Consider the following 12,757-nt stretch of genomic DNA (forward strand, 5'->3'; position numbering starts at 1 on the left):
CTACGCCGTTCTTAGGATGCTGAATAAGAGGCTACTAATGCTCAGTAATGGGCCCTTAAGTCTTATCTCACGGCGTCCGCTCAGTTAATCCGTCTTAAGAAGGTGCGTAAGAAGGTACGTTTTAAGGAGTAGAAACTTATGGAATAAGGTTTATAGGAACTTAGTAATAAAAGAATAGATTCTCCTCTAATAGAGAAGGAAATAAATCCAAGTAGCTCGACAACTACTTGTTAGCGACTTAGTCAATCGAGATATAAGCACGGCAAAAGGGTCGCGCAAGCCTGTACGATTGGATTGTCTGTAAACGAGAATCTAAAGCTAGGGAAAGGAAAGGAGAAGAAGAGAAGCGCCGTTCGATATTTTATAAGATCTTCGCGTTACATAACCGCAATATACGGCAATCTGTGGTAACTTGCCAGTGTAAGGTTCTGCCAAGTTCTACTAGTGCCGTAACATTACCCCCCCCTCTAAAAAAGCCTACCCTTAGGCTTTGTTGCTAAAAGTCTTAGTAAGAGAATCTAACTAATTAAATAACTTTAACCGCCGGTTAAAGTTCCTAGATATCTTAACACCTTATATAACTAAGAAATTTCTAAGGCGTTTTTATCCTTATATTCTTCTAGTAGCTTATTATCTTTATTATACTAGTATTCTATTTACTTGTCTAGGTACTTTAGCGGTCTAGGTTTATTAGGGTAACGGCTATAAAACTTTTAAAGATTATAGGAACTACCTATAAGGTTCTATATAGGGTACTAAGTAGGGTCTAGGTTATATCCTTTCTAACTAATATAATACTTTAACGTTCCCTTTATAAGTTTACAGGCTAGTATTTCTTTAATTTCCTATTTATTATCGCCATTAACTTAAATTAGCAGGGGAGGTTTATTCTTTTATCTAGGTAATAGGTTATTTATAGCTTTCTATAGCTTATCTAGTAAGAAGATAGGGTAAACTTTAATTAAGTCTAGGAGCTTAACCTTATACAAGTTGCCTACTTTATTAAGAATCTTATACGGTCCTGCTATTTTATAGTCTAGCTTATAGCTAGGCCGTTCTATCTTTTAGTTCTTTATTATAACCTAAACTATATCGCCTATAGTAAAGTTAGGCTCGCGCCTATACTTATTTACCTACTATTCTATTAATTTCTAGGCCTTTTTTAGATTTATATAGGCTACTTTCTAAGCTTCTTTTAAGCGCTTAGCGTACTACTAGGCTTCCTTATAAGATAGTTTTTCGCGTATAGTCTAGGGCCCTTCTAGTCTTTCCTAGTTAAAGCTTATATAGGGTAGGTAACCTATTTCTAGTTAAATAGGGGCAAATCCGGTAGAGTCGTAGGGTAGGGTCGCTTAGGCGTAGTCTATTAAGGGCAATAGTTTAGCCTAGTTATCCTAGAAGTAGTTAATAAAAGGCCAGAGTCTCTAGTCTAAGTATTAATTTATAATCTCCGTTTAACCGTTTATCTAGGGGTAATATACTATAGAAAGCTTTAGCTTAATACCTAAGATTTAGGTAAACTTATTCTAAAAGGCTAATATAAACTGCGGCTTATAGTTAGATATAATAGTGTCTAGTAGTCCGTAAATTCGGTAGACGTAGTAGATATATAGTTAGGCTGCCTCTTTAGCATTAATATTCTTATAATAGGGAATTAAGAACGGGCGCTTGCTAAAGTAGTTAACTAGGATTATAACTATATTATATCCGTCACGGTTTAGAGGTAGCTTATAAAGTATTCTAGGGCCTTATAATCTAACACTACTTTAATAGGTTTAGGGGTCCCCTCTAGCTATATACGCTAGTGCTAAAAGCTAGAGATAATAGCCAGCATTTCTTTATTATAGATATGGTAGTTTAGTTTAGCATCTATTATAGTCTTTAAATAGTATACAATAGGGTGCTATTCTCCGTCCGGTTGCTTCTGGGAAAAAACACTAGCTATTACGCTGTCTAAGGCATTAGTTTCTAGCATTAAGGGCCATTCTAGGTTAAAGTGGGGAAGTAGGGGGGCCGACACTAGCCGTTTTTTAAGCTTATTAAAGGCCTATATATATATAGCGTNAAAGTAAAAGNGCTAGTCTTTCCTAGTAAGGCGGTTAAGAGGCCGGGCGATTCTACTATAGTTCTTAATAAAGTGTTAGTAGAAGTTATAGAAACCTAAAAACGATTATACCCCCTTTACGGTCTATGGGGGCGTCCACTAGTTAATTATAGTTGTTTTCTTTAGGTCGGCCTTAATTCCGTCCGTACTAATAATAAAACCTAGGTACTTTATACGCTTAATACTAAATTCTAACTTCTTAATATTAGCCTAAAGGCTAGCTTTGCGGAGCTATTATAGGACTTTATAGACGTGCTCCTTATGTTCTAGTTTATTCTCTAAGTAGATTATAATATTATCTAAATAGGCCGTATAGAAGTCGTTAAGGTAGTTAAAGAGTATATTATTTATATACCGCTAGTACGTAGCTAGTCTATTAGTTAGTCTAAAAGGAAGTACCTTATATTTATACGTTCCGTAATAGGTCTAAAATATAGTAAGATTCTTAGACCCGGGGTCTATCCTAATTTAGTAAAAGGCCTAGCGGATATTAAGCTTTATAAAAACCTTAGCTCTACTTATTTAGGTAAAAGCCTTATTAAGTAAGGGTAGTAGGTAGTGGTCCTTGCGGGTTATATTATTTAGCTTATAGTAGTTAATATAGAAGCGTAGTCCTCTATTTAGCTTTTTAATAAAGAGAATAGGTAAGTTAAAAGGGGCTTAGCTAGGCTTAATAAAGCCCTTATTTAGGTTATTAATAAGGTACTACTTTATAGCCTATAATTTAGCAATAAACTATAGGTAGAGAGGGCTAAAGCTAAGGGTATTTCCTTTATCTTACTCGATCTTAATCTTATAGTTATATAGTCAGTAAGGTAAAAGCATATTAGACACTACCTTAGAGAATACGTCCTTAAATTTCCGGTATTAATTAGGTAGTTTTTACTCCACTAGTTCTTTATCTATAAGCCTACTTTTCTTTTCCTTAATTATTTGGTTAATTTTATATAGGCTAGTTATAAAGGTAACGGTATTAGGCTAAACTAGGTTCTAGTAGAATCCTATAGCGCTAATATAGTAGACATTAACTGGTAAGAGGTCTATAGGTTTCTTTAGTATCTATTAGGCCGTAGTTTGCGGTATAGGGTTTATAGTCTTCCTTAGCTTACGTTCCATTTTCTATAAATTATCCTTCCTATCTATTAGTTTAGTATAGCGTCTAATATCCCTAGCTTTCCTTTATAGCTTTATAGGGTTCTTTATAGGGAACTTAGCTAGGTTATTACCGACTTCCTAGGTCTTTAGTGCGGGTAGTGTAATATAAGTAGCCTTAAGGGCGGTATAGTATACGGATCCGTTATAGGTTAAGCTATACGTCCTTCTTAAAGGCCTAGTCTCTACGTATAGCATCGGCCTAGTAAATAGTATTAATCTAGGGCCGTATAAGGTTTTCTATTATAATACTAATTTCTTTTATAAAGGAAGGGGTTAAGGGTAGAGTTTTAGGCTAAATAAGCCGTCTACTCTATACTTTAAGCTATAAGCCTAAATAGGCTAGCCATTTTCTTTTTAAGATTATATTATGGCTTCCTAAGTCCATAATAAGAAAGGGGATGTTATACTACCTTTATCTATTAACGTGGAGGTAAATCCGCAAGATAGTTATAATAGGTAGCCCTATTTATCCATTATAACCGTAAATAGGGATTAGTTTAGGCAGTTCTTTAAGGGGTATATTTAAAAAGTTAGCTAGTTTTGCAGCGCACTTTATATTAATTAAGGTAAAGGTATTTACTCCTAAGTTAGCTAAAGCAAAGGTTAAAACTTAATATCTATTACGAAATAAAGTATAAGGGATAGTGCAGCTTCTTCTACTAACTAGCTAACCTAGATTAATATATAATATATTAATCCCTTTTAACCCTAAAGAGGAGTCTTCCTCTAGGGTTCCTCTTTTTCTAGCTCCGTACTATCCTCCTAAATTAATAGGACCTTATTTATCTTTACCTTTATTAGGCAGTTTCTTATAGGGTGGCCTATTTAACTATATAAGAAGTAAGCTCCTTAATTGCTAAGGGCCTATATATAGGGGTCACTATATATAGGCTAGGTATATACCAGGCCCACAACAAAGGTAGCTACGCGGCTAACTGCTAGGTTAACTATAGGAGTTGCCGATTATACTAGGGCACTATAGGCTATACTTATAGTACTTACGGCCTGGTTTATAAGGTTTTTAGTTTTTAGCTAATTAGCGCGTACCTTAATTTAACGGAGGCCTTAGTTAATAACTAGGCAATAATCTATAAGTTCCTTTAATGTCTATACTATAGTATAAGCTAGTAATACGGCCCGCTATAGGTCCAGGGTAAGCTTATTAAAGAGGTTTAGTAGTAGGTCTTCTTAGGGGATCTAGGCCTATCTGGCCAGGTATAAAAAGCGGGTTTAGAAGGCCGAAAAGGTCTCCGTTATTTTTATATTTAGGCTTTTATAGCTAAGGCAAGTGTTCTATACTTTAAAAGGGTCTTTATAAATAGAAGATAAGTATTTAATTATTTCTTCTTTAGAGATAAAAGGGTCTACTAAGTCTTTAGTATATTACAGGCATAAATACGTCTAGGCGTCTTCGCCAGTACGGCTAAAGATATAGGCCATTCTAGCTTAGGCGTTAGGGAAGTAGTCTATATTAACTTTAAGCTTATCCTATAATTAAAGCTTCTAATTATTAAATATAGGGTCAGTTCCGTCTATAAGTAGTAAAGGGTCCGCAACCTTTACTAACCGCTTCAGTACTATATAGGCCTTAGTAAATCTACTAAGGCGCTAGGATAGGGCCTAAAGGACTATAGTAAGTCTTTAGTTGTCTAATAATAACTTATTATTAGATATAGGGGTATCTCTAGCTTTAAGCAGCTCTCGTAATTGTTTAATTTTAGTATTAGCAGCCGCAAGCTCCGCCTAGGGGGTTAAAACATTAATTATTTCTTTATCTAAAGTATTTAAGGGTCCTACAGCTGCTTTACCTACTACTATAGTTTGTGGCATAGTAGTAGGGGTATTAGGTAATTCTAAGTAATTTCTTTAGGGGTTCTAGTCTATGCGTGTCTTATAGGTCCTTTCCTTANGGTTNTNTTCTTTTCTTTTAGGTCCTNTCCTTATNGTCCTAGTAATNTCCTTAGGNTCCTATTCTNTNTTCTTATAGATATATTTAAGTTCCTTCTTAGGAAGAAAGAGTAGAGTAAGCTTTAGATAATATTAGCGACTTAGTTAATTAAGATATAAGTACAGTAAAAGGGTCGCGCAAACCTGTACGATTGGATTGTCTATAAATAAGAATCTAAAGCTAAGGAAAGAAAAGGAGAAGAAAAGAAGCGCCGTTCGATGTTTTATAAGATCTTCGCGTCACGTGACCGTAATATGCGGCAATCTGTGGCAATTTGCCGGTGTAAGGTTCTATTAAGTTCTGCTAGTGCCGTAACACTACTCTTCTTAGGTCCCCCTTAGGCGACTCATTCTTTAGTAATTCTTTTTTATTAATACTACTTAACCTAATTTCTTTTAATACTCCTGTACCTTTCCTATAGCGTTTTTTAGATTCTCTAGTAGTTTCTAGGTAGTTTTAGTATAGCCTATTTACTTAACCTCGTACTATATTTTATTGTTAATGTCCTTATAACTAACAATCTTTAAAACTTACTATTTGTCTTCTTCTTATCCTTTATACGTGTCTGCTTTGTAAACTAGTAGCTTAACATTCCTATATACTGGCTTTAGTATCGCAATATACTATATAGGATAGATTTTTATTTTAGCTAGTAGGTTTAACTTAAACGTAACCGGTGGAATTCTTTATATAATTTTAAAAGGTTCTAGTTTAATATAGTCTAATTTCTTACTTAGTTGTTAACTCTTAAAATTTTTATATAGTAGCTATTACGGACGCTTTAAGTACGATGTTGCGACTACTTGGAGAGGAGTCGGAAGAAGCTAGTTAGTTAATTTAGGCACGGTCTAGGATAGAGCCGATAGAGCTATGTGACGAGGAATAGTAACTGAGGTCACGTAGGGTGATCTGTATAATCTATACGATCTGCGTAATCTGTAACAGAGCAGATAGAGCACACGTATATTACGTATAAGAAGGATTTTATAGGAGTATGGTTGTGTATTTAAGGACCCTCAGTCCCTACCTAGATAGTTCCTTCCTTGTAGTAATTCTTAGAATACAATTAAAGTTAATCTATTAGGCAACCACTCTACCAGTTATTATTACTTATTAACTTTAACTTACATCACCTATACACCTAGCCTATTAACGAGCCTATCGTAGTTCTTGCTATAAGGTTCCGTTACACAATTACTACCTAGTTACAGTATTAAGTACAGAAAGTTAAACAATATGCCACCAAAAGCAGCCACCACAACGCTATTGACGGCGGCAACTACTTTAAGGTCAGGTAATGACACTAATATAGTAGACACTAACTTATAACAACCTGTAACGGTTAGGCAGCTATAAAAGATAGTTAACTAGTTAACAGAAAATAACATGACGTTGGAAAATAGGATTAATAGGATAGGCGTAGTAAAGGTTAAGTTACTATCAATTAAAAGATTCTTAGGAGAAAAGTTAAAGCTTAAAGGATTCCTTACGTAAATGCACTTTAAGGTTATGTAAGAGGGAGTAAAGCTAGTAATACCTATGGATCAAATAGCGTATACGGGATTATTCTTAATAGGAAGAGCACTTAAGTGGTTTAAGCCTTACCTTACGGAAATCTAGGTAAATGGAATAACGACTATAAACTAAGAGGTATAGTTTATATTCTTAGGCTAGAACGGATTTATAGAGCGACTTATATAGATATTCGGAGACCTAGAGGCAGTAACTATAGTGGAAAGAAAACTCCAAGACCTTATATAATAAACCTTAGCAATTAAGTATATAACGCAGTTCCAGACGTTAGCAATATAAGTAGAGTGGAATAATAGGGCGCTTATAGCATAGTATAAGTAAGGACTTAAGGCTAAAGTCTAGAACGTGATTATCCTAATAAAAGATGCGGATACCCTAAGGGAACTAATAGATTAAGTAATTAAGATTAATAATTGGATCTACTAAAGGGAACAGGCTAAGAGAGGCTAGGATAGAGTTTTATAGTTATATTGTGGGAGGGTACGACCACTCTCAGATAGGAAAGTCACAGTGCTGTCTGTCTGTCGGTCGGTCGGTCGGTCGGTCGGTCGGTCGTCAGTCGTAATCAATCAGTAGGAAAGCAGTCAGTAAGAAGAAAGGAAAGAATGTATTCCGGTAGGTCGTGGTGTGTAAGAAGGAGGGAAGCCGAAGGCCTGATATATACAGGAAAATGCCAAGGTACTAGGCGTAAGCCATTTTACCCCACTACAATATAAGGCGTAAAGTACGTAACGACTAAAGCTAAGTTAAAAACTATAGTATAGCGCAGAGCTAATAAACCTAAGTGGTATAAAAGAAGCCTATAAGAGATAAAGTAAACAACTATAGAAACCCAGAGGATAAGGATTAAGTAATTAGAGGTTTAAGGAGCAGAGGCTAAACTAGGGATCTTAGTAGCAGAAGACGTTTAGGCGGACTCTATAATAAAAGAAATGGTTTAAAGAAAGAGCTTATATAAATTGCGGAAAATAGGGTCATTACGTTAGAGACTGTAAAAGTGGGCAGAGTTACTATATAGTAAAAGGGATAAGACTAGTAGACGACATATATATATAGAGGGATAATAATATACTGCGAGGAACAAAGGAATGTTTAATTAGAAGTTTTACGTTTTGTTATAATAACGTATACTGAATTTATAAGAACGCTAAGTATGGCGTAAGCTATTGGCTATAGGAGCTAAGTTTATTAAAATATTAAGGAACTAACAAACTAGCTCGCAGATCGGATATTAAAGACAATAAATTTAATAAAGGCGAAGCATTCCGTAACAATAAGGCAATAAAGGCGGTTTACTAGGAATACGTAGCTATTAGAGATGTTATACTAGAAGTAGAGGACGATTCTACTATAGAATAGGGAACGTTAGTAGGGATTAAGACCCCACTAGATACAATGTCTATTGCTTTGCGAAACGCAAAAGAAGTAGGACAGCGAGCCACTTTGGCACTTGATAAAGGCAAAAGGCTAAAGGCTTAAGATTCTTATAATGAGATACGAGATAACTAAGATTCTTAAAACGAGATAAGGCAAGCTTAAGGACCTACAATAGATAATAACCGATAGAGCAGAGCAACGGCTTAGTTTAGTGATATATAAATAAGCTTAGAACGAAGTTTCCTAAGGGCATAAGATTCTTAAGATAAGATAAGAATACTAAGCAAGCCTAGTTAAACTAAGGCTGGAGCTAAGCTTAAGTTAGAAGTAAGCTCGGGATTAAGGAATCTAAGGGGCTAAGAATTCGGAGTATAAATTAGGGCACCCATAAATAAGAGGTAAGAGGCTTCTTTATAGATTAGGGAATCTATAGCGCAAACAGCGACTAGACTAGGAGATAGGTATATAGACCTAGAAGACTTACTAGGAGGACACAGTATTCGACCTAAGGATTAAAAAGTTGATACCAAAATCAAGAAGTAAGAAGACTTTAAAGATTAATCTATAAGACGCAAACTAAAAGAAACTATGGAAGAATTCAGGCAAAGAATTATTGTATGGCAAGAATAGAAACTAGATAAGAGATCTAGCATATTGGGACGTATAAGGGATAGAGTACTAGTACAAAGGATTACTAATAGGCTAAGAGTAGGTATACTTAAAGCTAAGTGGCTTACCGAACTGGAAAACAAAGAGGATTTAGGAATTCTAACTAGGTTCAAAGAACAATATATAAAAGGCTATTACAATACAGTAATAAGAAGATACTTTCTTATAGATAAGCCGTATACACTCTAATAGCTATACTAAAAGTAGTATAGGCAGCGATATAACAATAAGTGGGAAGATTTCTATATATAGTTGGATAAAAAAGTTATTTAGGACTACCTAATTACGGAAAAGGCCATAAGTTATATTAAAGGAGCCTTAATTATAACATTAAAGGATCTAAAGGAATAATTAGAGGACTAGAGAAGCGAGAGGCGTATCTTAGTACCTGCGAATAAAGTTATAACGTTTAGATTAGTATAATAAAGGTTTAAACTTAAGGACAAAGACGAGCCAAGAGTTAACTTAAAGCACTTAGTATACTACACGCTATTATAAATTGTATATATAGACGATATATGCGAAATATATAAGAATCCGAAGGAAAAGAATTAGAAATACCCTATAAGGATGTACTAGATAATAAGTAAATAATAGTATAGGAATACCAAGTATATACATAGCTAGCATCCAGTAGAAGTCTAAGAGGAAGGAAATTTAATACTTTAACCAGGAAGATTCCTTACGGAAGAATACCTAGATAGATAATAGTGGTAGGAATACCTAGAGAATACGTGTCTATAGTATATTAAAGATAAAAAGCGAACTAGATATTGGCTAAAGAGTAAGCTAAGTGCGATAGGATTAAGCAGCTAATAGTTAGGAAAAGTAGAGGCCTATAGAACTAGAGGGAGCTAGTAGTAGAGCCTTAGACCCTTAAAGGAATTTAAGGACGGCACCTAAATTTATAAGTTAAATAGTAAGATTAGTAGTTTAAAGCGCTAATAGATAGTAGAGTAATGCAAAACTATATCTTACTAGCAGTAGTTAAGAGAATAGGGCTACCTTATAGATAGAAGGAGCAACCGTACCTATTAGTTACGATTTTAGGAGATCTAATAGCCTACGGAGGAGGGATTATTAACCTTAAAATAGGACCTATTTAGATAACCATTAAAGGAAGACAAATTAAGATGTCTTTTGATATCCTACTATTAGGAAGGGATAAGGCAGTATTAGGAATGCCTTAGTTACAGGAATACAATTTAAAGATTAATTGGATTATAGGTTAGGTTAATATTAGGGATACTTAACGCCGTAAGATGCAATAATAAGCTAAGTTAGTATAGTACTAAGTTAGAGCGATATATAAAGAGACTAAGTGAGGCTTAAGTTATATACTAAAAAGATACTATAAGTATGGCAAGAAACTATAGTCACTAGAAAGTAAAAAGCTATTAGAGTATATAGTATAGGACTATAAGATAAAATTAGAACTAGGAATAAGTCTAAAGTTTTTTCTAATCTATAAGCTTACCGAAGAAGAAGGTAAAGCATTAAAAGAGTTTATTTAAGAAAATTTATAAAAGGGATACATNNGACTATTGCAGTTATTAGCAGGATATCCAGTACTGTTTATACTAAAAAAGAATAGTAAACTAAGGCTATATATCAACTATAGACAGTTAAACAGCATTATTAGAAAGGATAGGTATCCTTTACCCTTAATTAGCGAGATTTAAGATAGGATAGGTAATATATAAATCTTTATAAAGATAGATCTGAGATAGGCGTACTATTAGATTAGAATTAAGGAAGGCGACGAATAAAAGGCAGCCTTTAGGTTAAAGGAAGGATTATATAAACTATTAGTTATGCAATTTGGGCTTATAAATATACTAGCGATATTCTAGAAGCGTATTAACAATATATTAGGAGAACACTTAGATAAATTTATTATAGTATACCTTAATAATATTATTATCTACTTAATAACTAAGGAAGAATATAGGGAACATATTAAATGGGTTTTAAAGAGACTATAAAAAGAGTAGATACTAGTAGTAATTAAGAAATATAAGTTCTTTACTAGGAAGATAGATTTCATTAAATTTATTATTAAACTAGGCTAACTTAGTATAGATCTAAAGAAGATTAAGGCTATAGTNAATTNGTANGAACTAGAGAANNTNANNNAGTTAANNTNNTTNNTANGGTTTTNNAATTACTATAGAAGGTTTATAGCGTAATAGTTAAAGGATATTAAACTATTTATATAATTAATAAAAAAAGAAGAATTATAGGCATAGGGGGAAGAATAGCGAGAACTCTTTAAAAAAGATAAAGAGTTATTTACCTAGGAGCCAGTTTTTAAGATCTATTAACTAGGACTAGAGATAGTTATAAAAATAGATATATTAGACTATATACTAGGGATATACTTTATACAGAAATATTAAGATAGATGGCACCTAGTAGTATATTATAGTCGGAAGATAACACCACTAGAGTTAAACTATAACATTTATAACAAGGAGTTGTTAGGTATAGTTATAGCACTAAAGAAATAGAGAGTATTCTTATAAGGTATAAAAAAACTATTTATAGTTAAGACAGATTATAAAAACCTAATAGGATTTCTAATAATAAAGAAACTTAACTAAAGACAGGTTAGATGGGTAGAGATACTTATAGAATACCATTTTAAGATTTAGTATACTAAGGGTATAGACAATATAAAAGCGGATGCTCTAAGTTAAAAGGCTAAACTATAAAATAATGAAAAGCTATTAGGGGCTTTACTATAAAAGGATATAGATAAATTAATTAGGTACAATTATCTAAAAATTGCAGTAACTTAAGAAATTAAGGAACTAGAAAGAGTCTATAGGATACTAGAAAGCTTTTAGGCGTAAAGAATTCTAGAAATATAGCTAGAAGATCTATAGACGGATATATATAAAAATTAAGAAGCAAAGTATATCCTAAAAAGTATAGCAGAGTAGTTTATAGAGGAATTCTATAAGGGATTAACTTAGGGACATAATAGGGCCACGGGCTTAGTATTAAGACTCTAGGAGGAGTATATTATTAACAGAATCTAAAGGATAGCTAGAAGGGTTACTAAAGAGTATTTAGATTACTAAAGGAATAAATTAATAAGGTATAAGCTATATAGAGGGCTATAACCTATTAAAATACTAGAGAGACTATAGGAGGTTATATTATAGGACTTTATTATNAAGTTNNTAAANTTAAGAGATCCTATTACNNGATAAGATTATAATATAATCTTAGTAATAGTAGACAAGCTTATAAAGTGGGGATACTTTATAGCGTGTATAGAAGAAATATTAGTAAAAGATATCGCTAGAATCTATATTAAAGAAGTGTTTATAAGATATAGAGCACTAAGTAAGATTATATTGGATAGAGATCTAAGATTTATAACAGCATTTTGGGAGGTATTCTTAGCGAAGCAAGGAGTTAGAGCAGTAACTTTTACCGTATATTATCTATAGAGAGATGGCCAAATAGAAAGACTAAATTAAACACTAGAGCAGTATTTAAGATATTACGTTAACTATATATAGAATAATTGGGTATTGCTATTACTAGTTATATAGTTTACATATAATATAATACCTTAAGAAGGGATAGGTATATTACTATTTAAGGCAAATTATAGATATAAGCTAAGAATATTATTATTACTGTAATAAGCAAAGAAAATAAGTAGTATAGCTAAAGAAAGAATAAAGACGTTAATAAATCTTTATATAAACCTTATAGAATTAGTAAAGAAAGTATAAGAGAGAATAAAAAAGTACTATAACGTTAAGAGATCTAAGGGACTAGGTCTAAAGGAGGGAGATAAAGTATAGCTACTATATAAAAATTTTAAGAGTTAACAACTAAGTAAGAAGTTAGTAGACTATATACTAGGGATATACTTTATACAGAAATATTAAGATAGATGGCACCTAGTAGTATATTATAGTCGGAAGATAACACCACTAGAGTTAAACTAT

This window comes from Cenococcum geophilum, assembly GCF_001692895.1.
Source record: "Cenococcum geophilum 1.58 unplaced genomic scaffold K441scaffold_40, whole genome shotgun sequence".
NCBI lineage: Eukaryota > Fungi > Ascomycota > Dothideomycetes > Gloniales > Gloniaceae > Cenococcum > Cenococcum geophilum.